Source organism: Aphidius gifuensis, linkage group LG2 (genome assembly GCF_014905175.1).
Source record: "Aphidius gifuensis isolate YNYX2018 linkage group LG2, ASM1490517v1, whole genome shotgun sequence".
NCBI classification, from domain to species: Eukaryota; Metazoa; Arthropoda; class Insecta; order Hymenoptera; family Braconidae; genus Aphidius; species Aphidius gifuensis.
In genome coordinates, this window is record NC_057789.1 from 14,474,993 (window position 1) to 14,490,421 (window position 15,429).

At 31.0% G+C, this 15,429-nt stretch overlaps 1 protein-coding gene across 6 annotated transcripts in view; it reads left to right on the forward strand.

The window, feature by feature from the left end:
- The window catches only part of LOC122849108 (octopamine receptor beta-2R), a 78,226-nt gene that overhangs the window by 45,048 nt on the left and 17,749 nt on the right, over nucleotides 1-15,429 (forward strand). The gene's annotated exons all lie outside the window — the stretch shown is intronic.

The following is a 15,429-nucleotide window of genomic DNA, read 5'->3' on the forward strand; positions in this document are numbered from 1 at the left end:
TTGTAAACTATAAGTAAAAGTGAAACTTTTTTCTCTCTAATTTTTTTGATTCAGTCAATGGTTTTTGACTAAAAAGCATGCAAAAGCTGGTACATTTTTGAAAACCCTTAAAAAATCATAACTAAGAAAAATCACAAATCAAAATTTTTTGGAAAAAAAAAAAAAAAAAAATACCTTTTCAATATTTTTTGCTCGAAAACAATAAAAAAAATATTCCAAGTGAACTCAATTTTTGGACTTAAAATTCACGTGGATCTAGACATATACATGCATATGCAAGTATTTTTCATTTACAAGATTAATATACCTATTACAATTGTTTATATAAAATAATATTTCTCAAGTTTCTTCTTAAAACAAAATGTTGAATTATTATACAATAATAATTTATTTATAATATTGACTAATTTCATGTTTTTAAAAAAAAGAAATAGACATTGATGTGTTAGTTTGAAAAAGAAAATCATTATTGTAGCTGTACAATAATTTTACAATATAATTTGTTCATACTTTTTCAATCAAAGTAAAGGAAAAATGGTATACATGATAAATATATATATATATATATATATACAGTGGTGGTTTCGGGGACTACTTTATATATACAATGGTGGTTTTGAAGACGGTCCTCAAAACCCCATTTGAAAATATGCTTTGGTGGTTTTGGAGACTTTTTATTTTAACAGGTATAATTAACGGAAATAGAAATGTGAAGTAGGTATTACGACTAATTAATCTTCAATTGATTCCATCTTAAACTATAAATAGTAATGATTCGATGAAAAAATTCAATTATTGACCAAAATAAGAATTTTTTCGTGTGTCCCTGAAATCTCCATTCCAAGTACATCATTTTTCTAACTAATGGAGGTTTCAAGGACTTTTGATAAAAAAGCAACATTACTGCACTAAATGCATTTTTACGATTCAATTCAAACTGCAAACATGTGCTTAGTGAATTTTCAGTATAAAAAAAATATCACTATGCTTTATAATAACATTTAACATAATTATATCTGTCTTAATATTGCACGTCCCCGAAACCACCAATAACTACCTTTTTTTTCACACAGAGGCAGTTTTGAGGACTTAATTTTTTGAACCTCAATTCGATGGAACAGTCGACTTTATGAATTTCGATATGAATTTTCTGGCAGTTCTCAATAAGATTCTTCCCTTTTCATGAAATTCATCGTTGAAATTGCAGTCGACTGGATAATAACTGTCGATTCTACTTTAATCTAAATGTCCCCAAAACCACCATTCCACGGATTTCGTGTCTCCAGATATTGGCAGTTTTGAAGACATTCTGTAAAAATAGAAAATGCACAGGAATATGCAGAAATAGTGTACTCGTTTTTAAGAATCTTTTTTTTCCGGAAGAACAAGTTTTTCCGGAAAACACAAAAAAAAAATTGTTCATCAAATAATTGTTGAAAGTCCTCGGAAGCACCGTGACATACAATTTTTATAATTGTGGAATGGTTGTTTTGAGGACATATGCTAAAATTTGAATAATAAAAAGGTATTATATTTGTTACGAGTTCTACTGAAGCTTTCTTTGTGTCCACAGAACGTAAAGGTTTGGAAATTTCATAGAACCTTTCTGATAATCTTAAACCATACTTAAATCAAAACAGAATTAACGACGTTATTTTTAAACGTCCTCAAAACCACCATACTACGGAAGTTTTTTATTCGTAGAACGGTGCACTGAGAGAAATCGCCGATTTTAGGAAAATTTTTCAATCTTGATTCAAAAGGCCCGCTTGAATCAAGAAAGCCATCTTGAGTGTAGATTGAAACTGATTGAAGGGAGTAAGGAAACATTGCATTCAAAAAAAGTTGTGTGTCAAGAATAACTGAATTGTGCGGAAGATGGCCTTCAGTGTGATGGAAAATGTATGAATTTTGTTTCTAGCCGGGACAGCGACGAATCCATTTCGATTTTAAAGAATCGAGGATCGATTTGATAGGGATTCTACTTTTCTCACATAAACCACAGGCACTAACAAAACGGAATATAACTTGATTACATTGAAATCAAGTGGCAATATTTTGTACAAAAACAAAAAATTTGCAGATAAAAAAAAAAAAGGTGAAGCGAGCCGGTCCCATCTTGAGAGAAGAAGGGACGCGAAAAAACAGAATGAGAGTGGATATGAGTGAAGACCATTTGCAGACAAGAAGAAGAAGTTTTTATTTGTTGTTCCTTAGAATCAATCCAAAATTAATATGTACTTTTAAATGATAGTAGTTGCAAATTCAGCGAATTTGAGTCGCACATACAGGCAATACAAACCAGCTGTAGACAATCGAAACCCATCTTACCACAAGATTGGCGCATCTTCGTTGTATAAAAAGTGGCGCTACTGTCGTTAAATCTTGGTTATCTTATGGTGACATGGTAAAATATCAAATACACGTTGGCCGATTTGACATTGATACAATGAGCGACAACTTGAAAAGGGTTGCTTGTTGCTCAGAATCAGACGAGAATAAATAAAGAGAAGAAGGGCCCATCTTCTCTCAAGATGGGAACATTTGCGTTCTACTGGCGGCCAAACTTTTTTCCAAAATATTTCACACAAAATTGAACGACAGTAGCGCCACCACCCACTCTAAATATGAAGAATTTGAAGTTCGATATTTATTTTTTAAACTATCATAAATCGAAAAAAATCCACCCTCAAAAAGGATCAATCTTGTGTCAAATATTTTAGAACAAGCATTAGCCGCCAGTAGAACGCAAATGTTTCCGTCTTGAGAGAAGATGGGCCCTGCTTCTCTTTATCTATTCTCGTCTGATCCCGAGCAACGAGCGACTTGTTTCGAGTTCCGTTATTTGTATTAAATCAAAATTGCACAACATTTATTTCATATTTCTACATCTTACCATGAGAGGGCTAAGATTCAACGACAGTAGCGCCACTACCCACCCTAAATATAGAAAATTTCAAGTTACGATATTTATTATCTATATTATCATAAATCGAAAGAATTTAGGTTAAAAATGGATCAATCTTGTGTGAAATATTTTAGAAAAAACATTGGCTGCCGGTAGAACGCAAATGTTTCTGTCTTGAGAGAAGATGGGCTCTTCTTCTCTTAATCTATTCTCGTCTGTTCCCGAGCAACAAGCGACTTATTTATTTGCTCAATCATCATAAATCGGGAAAATTCTGGCTTTAAATATATAAGATGGTTTTTACTTGCTTACAACCGGGCTTGTTTTACACTGAGCATCATGCGATCTTCTTCCATTTGGGATCACTTTTTTTATAAATTTATGATCTAGATGCACTCTTCTTGTTGTAAGATGGGTCTTGCATAATGACAGATCTACCATGCTGCGGCAAATATAAGTCTTTTTGCTTGACTGAATAACCTTTCAGTTTTCGCCACCAGTTCTCGCATGTTTTTCACATGTGAGTTTTTTCTCTACACATTTAAAAGGACTTGCGAAATAAAACATAAGTATTATATTTATACTGAAGCTTACTTCTATTAAGGGCTTCATAGCTATTTGGTTTTGTGTTTCATGACAATCCGTGATTGTCATGATTTTAATTATCTTCCCAATTTTCAGGGAATAGTTGAAATAATGTTCAACTAATTTTCCGATACAATGAGAATATTTCACATTAAAATTCACGACTATAGTCAAATAATTCCAGATCATTTAAAAAATAAAAAAAAATTTCAATAAATTTCAGCAATACGATGCACATACTATGATTATTGAATGTAACATTTTTCAATCTTCTGAGAAAATTGGGCTGTATGTAGCTGAGCATCCACAGTATTCCTACCAAAAGAAAATTATTCCCCGGAATCCTGTATTTTTGAATAGAAATTAGTTTGATTTTTTGTATATTTATATTTTATTGTTATATAAATTTATTCGACTATACCCAAAATTATTGGCTTTTGTCAGAGGAATAATATTTTTTTTGTCAATAGTCGATCAAATGGATTTCATTACAATACTGATAGCAGAAAAATAAGTCTGTCGTCAGTTAATTGTTTCGTATTTGAATATCAAACTTTTCTAAATTCAATATATATAATTATTATTCTTTTTAATCAAAAAATTGTCAATTGGATTGATTTAGACAAATATTATATCTAATATATTTAATCTGTACAAATAATTTTGCCATCTTCTTACAAGATGCATTATTATTCAGATATGACTTCAAATTGTGCATTAAAGATATAACATAATGATTTTAATTTTTTATTTTCAACAACGGAACCAAACAATTATTACTGGAATATAATTATTATTAAAAAATAAAAATAATTATCCTGATTCAAAATTTTTTTTGGACCGAATAACGTAGCGAAAAGTATTTTATTGCCATACAAAAATTTTTTAATTCAACACGATAATGGATAACAAGAAAATCATACTTAATAGAATGTAAATTCTCCAATCTTGAGAGAAAATGGCATTTTTTTCAGATACATATGTATAAGATCTGTTCAATTTTATATTTTCATACTAGAAAAGTTGTATTTTTTTTATAATCTCGCAAGTTTTCAAACAATTGTTCATAAATTTCATTTAACAGATTGACTGTCTGGTTCGATGATAATCACTTCTTGTTCAGTTTTTTTTCCGTGAAATTCGGCCCATCTTGAATCAAGATTGGAAAATTTTCCTAAAATCGGCGATTTCTCTCAGTGTGGTTTTGAGGACTTGCAGCTTGTACTGGAAATTATAAAATAATCTTTTAAACTTGAAATAAGGCCATTCTTCTACACTGTAATTTGTTATAGTTTGTAACGAGATTTGGCAGATCTCGCGCTCCCGAAAATAATTAGAGGTCTGGTCTGAAGGGTTTTATCGACTAAGACGCTAATTAATACCACCGGTTTGTGAGTGGCCTCGGTAGTGACATCTATTTTCACCTAAATGTCAGTGTTGACTTGGTAGACATCCACCACGAGTGGATAATCCAGATTCCTACCCTGGCTACGACAGATTCGTATCCCCTACTTCGACACTCCCACCGGAGAGTCGCATCGAGGTGTGCGCACAGATGGTCGTATGGAGTGGGTCAAACGGGAGTGGGGATAGAGAGTCCATAAAACTGGTGATCGCTGGCATCTCACTGCCAGTCGTCGGCCGGCTCTCGGAGCTGGCTGATGGCACCGGGACTGGTGACAGTCCGTGGTACGCTTCCGATGAAGCTAGCTGACTCCTTGGTGGAGTTGGCTGGTGACTTGGTGATGTCGACATACTCCTATGGAGGAGCTAGTTGATATCATTGGTGAAGCTGGCATGACTTCTTGGTGGAGTTAGCCGACTTAGACGATGACGTCGAATGGGTCCTAGGTTGGAACTAGTTGATGTCACTGATGAGTCCAACCAAGCTCCCGATGCGTGGTGCATGGTCCCGGGGGTGATTTACGATGTCGCTACGCTGTATAGGTAGGACGTTGTATATCACTCGCTCTCTCGCTCTAGTGTGGTTACTTACTGTCAGGGTAACCAATAATCGGGTAGCCAAATGCATATAGTGGTCCGGCGTAAGACCAGCGTGGCTGCGGGTGGACTTTGTGTTCGGCAACTTGGTGCACTAGAGTGAGTAGGCAATAGGAGGATATTTGATAAAGCCTGTGAGGTATGAATCCTCGTTCTCGTATTGACTTAGGTTGTGCGAGTGAGTTAAACCGATCACGGTAATAACCGCCGCCGCGGGGTGAGGTTATTACGCTCCCGGCCAATATTAAAAATCATATACATTTTAGTAATGGTGCCAGAGTGACGTTTTGGAACTAATATCCCGAGGAACGAAATTTATATATATCTTTATATACCTTTATATATTCACATATAACTTTATAAAATTTTATAAAATTTTATATAATTTTATATAATTATATAAAAATTTGAAGAATTTTTAAACTCTCTATATATAATTATATACAACTTTATAAGGTTATATACAGCTATATATAATTTTATAAAGTTATATATAAATGTGTACAAAGTTGTGAACGATTTGTGTATAAGTATATATAATTATATAAAGCTATATATTTCTATATGTAGCTGTATAAAGTTTCATATAGTTTTATAAAAGTATATAAACTTGTATATGAATATACGAAGATATTTTTACCCAAGGAACGATCGTTATAAAGGTATATAAAGTTATATATAGTTATATACAATTGTATGAAGATATATACAATTGTATATGACTATATATAACTTTATATACCTTTATAAGGTTATATATAGCTATATATAGCAGTATAAATAAGTTTTATACATGTACAGTTTTATATAATTATATTAACCTTTATAGAACATAATATTCATAAATTAGTGAACCAAAGTTACAAATAATAATATAGAGCGAGTTCATATATTCGCTGGCTTCTTTAATTGGAATAATGTGTTCTATTCGGATTCCAACAGCATCATGAACGAAAAATGATAGTTTACTATCGAAAAAAAGGTCAATAAGTATAATAAGTATGTAAGCAAAGAAGGTATAATAAGGTAAATAGAGTTTACACGGAAAAAAAATTTCATCAAATTTTACTATGCTGCCACATTACCAAAGAACTATCTTTTGACTATTAAAAAATTTACTATCATTTTAACGAAAAAAAACAATTGTAGTCTTGGAAAATTAAAATGTACCATAGCAATTTTCTTACGTTTTTTTTTGCTATTTCCCGATGAAAAAATTACAACGCATAAAGAAATTTTTACAGAAACCAAATTTAAAATAATCCAGCCTAAAAATTACATTGCAGCATAGCAAAAAATATTTTTTTTTTTTTTGCTTTGTATATTTATAAAATTTACTCTGCTGTTGTGGACAAAATTAAAATGATCCTCTGAAAATTTACAATGTCGCATAGTAATTTTAATAACTTAATAACATATTTAAAATTACAATGGGGCATAGCAAATTGATGACGGACTCAGAAATGTCAACTGCCCCCACTTTTTAGTCGACTGCGCAGGCGTGACTTTTGCTTGTTGATGTAAAGCAAATAAATTTTTGTATTCACATGCGTTATCGTGGCGCATCGGGTACTGCGTCGGGTTGGTAACCGAAAGGTATGGGGTTCAAGTCCTGAGCATGGACAGTTTTTTATGTCTAAATTTTGCGTTTGACCATTTTAAAATACAGTTACATATACATTTATACAATTTTATATACCTTTATACACTTGTATAAAATTTTATAAAAGTAATAGTTATTGATCTTTATATAAAACTTTATACAATTGTATGAAGTTTTATATAGTTATATAAAGTTTTATACAACCTGTTATATATAGCTTTATAAATAAAGTGGCAATGTAAAACCATATATAACTTTATACAACTTTATAAAATTTTATATAATTATATAAAGTTATATATAAATTTCGTTCCTCGGGATGGTGGACCGCGCCCCTCTACCATTTCTTACTGGACTAGTCGCTACCGAAATGGCCGTCGGCGGCCATTGCTCCCGAAACTACCCCACGGTCCGTTGGTTGCCGTTATACACCAGCTGGCTCCCTCCTGGCGGTAAGAGAGGAGGATGGTGAGAAATCCTCGTTGACCCCATAGTAACTAAGGCTTCTACTTCATCGGTGGAAAAATCAGTTACAAGTTTTAATAATTTATTGGACGAATCGAATCATAAGGGCTATCACATAAAACCAAAATATGAGGAAATTATCCGACGAAAAACCCGTTGACTGGAAAGACGGTCGTTCTGTATTCCTTTAACATGGAAAGTTTAGACAATTTTTCCCGGGTTTCCGGAACCTCAGAAATGATTGATCACCTTGAACCAGTAGCCTGAACAACAAGATACCGCCTTGATTTAGTAGCATTAGAAATTCTGAGATACCTTCGGGAAAACCGAAACTGAATTCGTTTCGATAGCAATAACTGAAACTATTTGCTAGACAGTAGGTATTTAGAGAAAGACCGTTGTCTTTGTTACAAGTTCTACTTAATTTTTCTTGGTGTCCACGGAACGTACCAAACCATAAACTTTTTCCGTTAGTGCTTTTAGGAACATGAAGCCCAAACTGAAATTCATACAATCGTTAAGTATGACTTAAAAAATGGCCGCATAGTATGTTTACTCTCAGAACTCTTTAATTGCAAGTTCAAAAATTTTTCTTCTAATATTTCTTTTATTCTATGATATTTTTCCGTTTTTCTCTGATATTTTTCCATTTTCTCGCGATTTTCTCGGATTCAGTCCGCTTCGTAGAAGTAGATGATGTTATACACATATTCCAAACAGTCATAATTCTGTACTCTATTTTCTATCATTAGTTCGTTCAAGTTCTATGAAGAGTCTTCAAAACGACCAACATAAGTCGGATAAAAAAATATAATGAAGGGGTTCGAGGACATCATGTAAGATATATAAATAGTGTTTTATCTTCATTAGATTCATGTTCAGAACCTTGTTTTCGAATTCTTCTTACATTACACGCAAGTGCTATCATATTTGATTTTTTTCAAATCTATGTTATCGATGCACGGATCTTACCCAAATAAAGTCCTTAAAATCACCTCTTTATAAGTTTCGAAAAAAAGGTATCAGAGGATATGAGGACTTCATGTAAAAATATTACAATGAAAATGGCACCGTAACAATAGTATTCAACTTATGTTAATGTGGTCATTGGAATTCCGGGCAGAAACCTCGATTTCATAAGTTTCGAAAAAAATCTATCGGAGGATTTGAGGACATCAAATTAAAACAATAACAACGAAGTCCTATCATATGGCTCTAACACATTTTATAAATTGTCATTCAATATAAGTATTAATCAATAGATATAAGGACTTTTGCCACCGTCAAACCGTCATTGAGTTATTTTAAGCAGATAAAAAAATTTTTAAAAGAAAAGTCCTTGAAACCTCTATTACATAGTTTTCAAAAAAAATCTATCGGAGGTTTTGGAGACATCAAGTTAAAACGATAACAAAGAAGTCTTCTCATATGGCCCTGATACATTTTGTGAATTGTTATTCAATTCAAGTAATAATCAATAGATATAAGGACTATTGCCACCGTCAAAACAGTCATTGGGTTATATTGGAGGGATAATCAAAATTTAAAAAGAAAAGTCCTCGAAACCACCATTACATAGATCAATTCTTCATGTATCGGTTGTTTTGGGGACTTGTGTGAAATCTTAAATTTTATGTATTAAAAATGTAAAATTTACTACTTCTATTTTTTGTACCTTCTAAATTCATGCCAACACAATACTAAAATACAAAGGATTCGAATAAATAAGGTCAGTGAAGGGTTGAAACAGTGTCATAACGATGGTCCTCAAAAGTACCAATCGATGAAAATTTTTTTTTTTGGTGTATACAATAAAATCGTCTTATACATGAATGTACATTGATGTACAAAGTTCAATTACTGGATAAAATCGCAAAAAAAAAAAATGTCCGCGAAACCACCACTGGATATATATATATATATATTTATAATTATAAAGTTTATTATAGCGTATTAAAAAAAGTTCTTTTTAGTTTAAAAATTAATTTTTGATTTAAACTAAAAAGTACTTTTTCTAATAACTGAAATATATTACGTATGAAAAAACACAGTGATATTCAATGTTTCAATATCGATATTATTAAGATTCAACTATATATTATATTTCATCTGTCGATATTTATTGATTTTGAATTATTCAAGTTTGTTTAACATACTAAATGCGGAAGTGTTTGTAAAATATAGTTTGGGACCTGAACTATCTAGATGTTACACGGCGTATAAAAGTAAAGACGTATTAATATAAATAAAAATAGAAAAATATTGATAAAACAAATACAAATTTACTACATCGACACTTTCAGAGGATATTATCATATCCCAGACAACATGTTTTTTTATTCAGTTTTCATAGAAAATTTTCTCACGATTACGGGAAAAATTCCTACACATGAGCAAAATGGTTAAAAATGGAGTTGAAGTATGGAAAAAACGGCTATTTATCGGTTGAATATCGTGTAGTTATTAAAATAACGATTAATTCTAAAATTTATTAATATCAATCAATAAAGCTCGTCAAGGAGAAAAAAATGTTTCGATAAAAATTTAGATAATAATTTATAAATTTCAATATATATATTTTTTTTGCAAATATAATAATGGCAGTCGATAAAACTCTTCGAGTAAAAAAGAAAGTAAAAAAAAAATTTCGATATATTAAATTTTTCATTTTTTTTTTAAAACCGCTAGATTTTCAACTGAGCTACTAAATTTCTTAGATAGCCGCTAGACTTTTTACTTAGTTTCAGTTATAGCCAAATATATTTTTATCAGCTTAACTTTCCCCTTAGCTACATCTTTTCCTTAACTAGATTTTGTCCTGAGCTGGATTTTTTACTAAGCTACATTTTTTACTCAGCCACTTGATCTTTTACTTAGTCTTAATAATAGCCAAACACACAAAATCTTCATAATTTTACCGGCTTAATTTTTTCTTCAGCTACATCTTCTTCTTAGCTAGATTTTTTCCGTAGCTTGATTTTTTATTTCGCTACATTTTTTACTTAGCCGCTTAGTCTCAATTATAGCTAAACACACAATATCTACATAATTTTACCACACGGAGAAAAAAAAACGACAAATATTGTTGAGAAAACAGGACAAAAATTGTCGTGCCGCACAACAAAGTAGAGGCGAAGTTGAAACTCTATAATATTTGTTCTGCCGGTAGTACAGTTTTTGTTCATCTGGCAGAGTAATAATTACCGTGCTGTTTAACAAAATTTGTCATGCTCCAAACAAAAATTAATAGACATACAACAAAATTTGTTATGCTCCAAACAAAAACTGTTGAACATACAACAATTTTTGTATTTAGTTTAATAATTTTTATTATTCTACATAACAAAAAATCTAAAACCATATTAAATTTTTTTTTTTTTTCAAAATTACGAACTAATTTTCATTATGATAATTAAAAAGAAGAAGGAAAACAATTAAGGAACAAATTAATTCAAATTAATGCTTTGATTTATTTTTCATATTTATAATTATTAAAGATTAAAATAAAAAATCTCTGCATTAAAATGACAGATGCAGGTTATGTTTGTCATTTTCATATAATTTTATACTTTATTGTTGATGTGATTTGTTAAATATCAAGTTTGGTTATTTATCTAGTTGCTCACAAATATTTTAGTTTATAATTCAATGATTAAAATGTTATTAAAACTTGACATCTTGGGATTAATTAATTTATTTTTAAAACGTCAGTCACACCAAAGCTGATCTCAACTTAGAGTCCAGCGTTACCAACTCTGGCAATGGCTACAATGGTATGAGGAGGGAGAAAAGATGGTATATTGGGGGAAATGATGGTATGTTTGAGGTCGGTAAAAAAGATGTCAAATTACATATATATAATTTTGATTTTGAAGGTATATAGTGGAATAAACGTGAACGATATAAAAACAATTAATTTAAAAAAAAAAGAAAAAAAAAAAAATCTGTCCCGAAAACCAAAAAGATGGTATATTTCTCATACCATCGTCTCTCATTTAAAACGTCAGTCACACCAAAGCTGATCTCAACTTAGACTGACTTAGAAAATTCCACACAATGCCATGTAGATATACCGAGGCACACGAACAAGACCGAGTCTTACCGATAACACCCGAAAATCAAATTGTTGTGCAGCACGGTAATATTTGCCTTGAAACTGGACAATAGTTATTGAGCATCCGAACAAATATTATTAAGCAACACAACAAATATTATTGGATGGTAAAAATTGTTGTGCAGCTAAATAAAATTTGTTCAACGATACAATAAAATTTGTTGTAGCACAACAAATTTTGTTTAACGATAGAACAATTTTTGTTGCAACACAACAAAAAGCGACAGGATAGGATTTCGCCTCTAGTTTGTTGTGCTCTCACAACAATTTTTGTGGTTTTTTTTTCTCAGTGCAGCTTAATTTTTCTCTCAGCTACATTTTTTTCTTAGCTTAATTTTTCCTTAGCTATATTCTTTACTTAGTCTCAATTATAGCCAAACACAGAATATCTACATAATTTTATCAGCCAAAATATTTTACTTAGCTACTTCTTTTCCTTAGCTCTATTATATTAATAATTACGAAACAAATAACCGCTAATACCAGAAAAATATCGATAACTCGAAAAATATTTGGAATATATTAAAAAATTTTATTTGAACTTTTTTTTCTACTTGATGAGTTTTATCAATCGTCAATATAAAATTAGGAGAAAAAAATCGATATATCGAAATTTTAAAATCATTGATTATTGAAAAATACTGAACAGCTTGTAGTTTATTATAATGCGGATTTTTAAAGCCCTCATCGATCAATTTCGTCTGTTGATTTCAAAAGATATTCAATTGTCAAAATCAAAATTTTCTATCATTAGCGGTCATTCTCTCTGTTTTATTCGTCGTGCTGTCTCATGTTTCTTGGCTATGGTAGTATGTGTGTGTCTATCCAGATAGACTACATACACGCATACTACCAAGAACCTGTCTGTGTAGTGAATATATTTTGGATAGAGGGGCACTGAAAATATTTTTGATAACCGTGTGTAGATACGCACCCTCTTGAGCCCAAACTTTGTTCACCGATGCGATTTACATTCAACCTTAATATGAATGCAAAACGTTGTAAAATGACGGAAAAATTGTCTGTAAATCATCACCAATCTCTGATGAATCTAAAATGGATAATGATCCCAACAAATTGAATGTTGATCAAAATAATGAAAACAAAAATGGTAATATTAATACTTATTCTTTAACAATTGATTAAAAAATATTATTAATATAATAGGTATTCTCGAAAAAATAAAAACCAACCTTACTCTATTACTCGTCGAGGCTCAGGTTTCCCATCCTGATTCAACTGATCAAAAACCCCAGGAAAATCTTGCGAAGAAATCAAGACCATTAAGTACTGAACGAGTATACTGAGAAAAAAAAACCTCAAAAATTGTTGTGAGAGCACAACAAACTAAAGGCGGAATCCTATCCTGTCGCTTTTTGTTGTGTTGCAACAAAAATTGTTCTATCGTTAAACAAAAATTGTTGTGCCACAACAAATTTTATTGTATCGTTGAACAAATTTTATTTAGCTGCACAACAATTTTTACCATCCAATAATATTTGGTGTGTTGCCCAATAATATTTGTTCTGCTGCTCAATAAATATTGTCCAGTTTCAAGGCAAATATTGTCATGCTGCTCAACAATTTGATTTTCGGGTGTTATTGGTAAGACTCGGTCTTGTTCGTGTGCCTCGGTATATCTACATGACATTGTGTGGAATTGTCTAAGTCAGTCTAAGTTGAGATCAGCGTCTGTGTGACTGACGTTTTAAAAATAAATTAATTAAACCCAAGATGTCAGGTTTTAATAACATTTTAATAATTGAATTATAGACTAAAATATTTGTGAGCAACTAGATAAATAACAAAACTTGATATTTAACAAATCACATCAACAATAAAGTATGAAATTATATGAAAATGACAAACATAACCCGCATCTGTCATTTTAATGCAGAGATTTTTATTTTAATCTTTAATAATCATAAATATGAAAAATAAATCAAAGCATCGTAATTTGAATTAATTTGTTCCTCAATTATTTTCCTTCTTATTTTTAATTATCGTAATGGAAATTTATTCCGTAATTTTGAAAAAAAAAAATTTAATATGGTTTTAGAATTTTTGTTATGTAGAATAATAAAAATCATAAACTAAATCCAAAAATTGTTGTATGTTCAACAGTTTTTGTTTGGAGCATAACAAATTTTGTTGTAAGTCTATAAATTTTTGTTTGGCGCGTGACAAATTTTGTTAAACAGCACGCCAATTATTACTCTGCCAGATGAAAAAAACTGTACTACCGGTAGAACAAATATTATAGAGTTTCAACTTCACCTCTACTTTGTTGTACGGCACGACAATTTTTGTCCTGTTTTTTCAACAATATTTGTCGTTTTTTTTCCTCCGTGTACGACAATATCGTGAAAGGCAACGTTAAAAAAAAATACAGGAAAACCCTTATGCTCTATTAGCTTCAACATCTTCACCTGTTTCAAGCACTTAACGTTTACGGCAACAACGTGCTAGACAACGTCAAAGAAAAATTACAAAAAAACTCCAATGCCATTTCTAACACCTACTATTTTATCAAGTACTGAACGTTCACAGCGATATCCTTCTAGACAACGATAATTTAAAACAAAAAAATTTAAAAAAAGTAGTCAATAAAATGAACAATATTATGAATACCGACCATAATATAAATTGTCAAAAACAACAGAAAAATCAATAAAAGAAACTTATAGAGTCATAACCGCAATCACTCCAAAAGAAGTTTCACTTTCCCCGCGCGTACTCGCAACACGCATAATTTTTTTATTATAGTAGGGGGCGACCTTATGCCTTCATCTATAGAGTGGGTATAATCAGAGTGGTGCCAATAGCGGGTTCAGGTCCACCATATCCTGCTTTTTGTATGTAGTTGGTATAGCAGAGTGACGTCACTTCTGGGCAGCTTTTTGCCTTCGGCACTACTCTGCTTATACCCACTCTATTTATCTAAAAAATAAATTGTCAGTGGCAAATGAGCGCCCGCAGGGTGCGACAAACATTACAAGTAATCTCATTGATTATTAATTTTTTATTTTTGTATTTATATGTTCCCTTTTTTTTTTTTTTTTGTTGAAATAAAGAATAAATTGAAGGTGCCAAATGAGCGCCTGAAGGGCGCGACTAAAGTACCCTATGATACTGAGTTTATACTAACCTGCTAATTTTTTTTTCTTCTATTACGGCTTAAGGGCACCCCCTACAATCATAAAAGAATATATCAAGATGCTCTTGACCTGCCAATATTTTATATAAATAAAAAGAGGCTCAAGAGCGCCCTCTACAATAATAAAAAATGTTGTTAACGTAATCGTTTCCCGTTGAAAATTGAAAATTTTCAAAACTCCGGCGAATGCGGGTTTTTTAATTACGGAACCATATTTATCATTATTATTATTATTATACATAATATATATTTTTTAAAAATATTTATATGAATATAAATATTGTACACAATAATAACAATGATAACATTTGAACCTAACCTCAATATAACATGTATATATTTTTAACTATATACATATATATATTTGTTGTTTCTTTTCTAGTTGTAATTTAATTTCTAAAAAAATTTAAAAAAGTGAACAGTTATCTTATTTTTCTACTGGTAGATCAAAAACTTTTACTATTTTTATTTTTTTAAATTTTATTCTTACTATTTAAATGAAAGATCGATGAAATGAAATACCGACTTACCGATCGAAATATATTTTTTGATTGGCGCATGCGTACAAACTTTTTATTTAGAAGAAATTGTTGTAA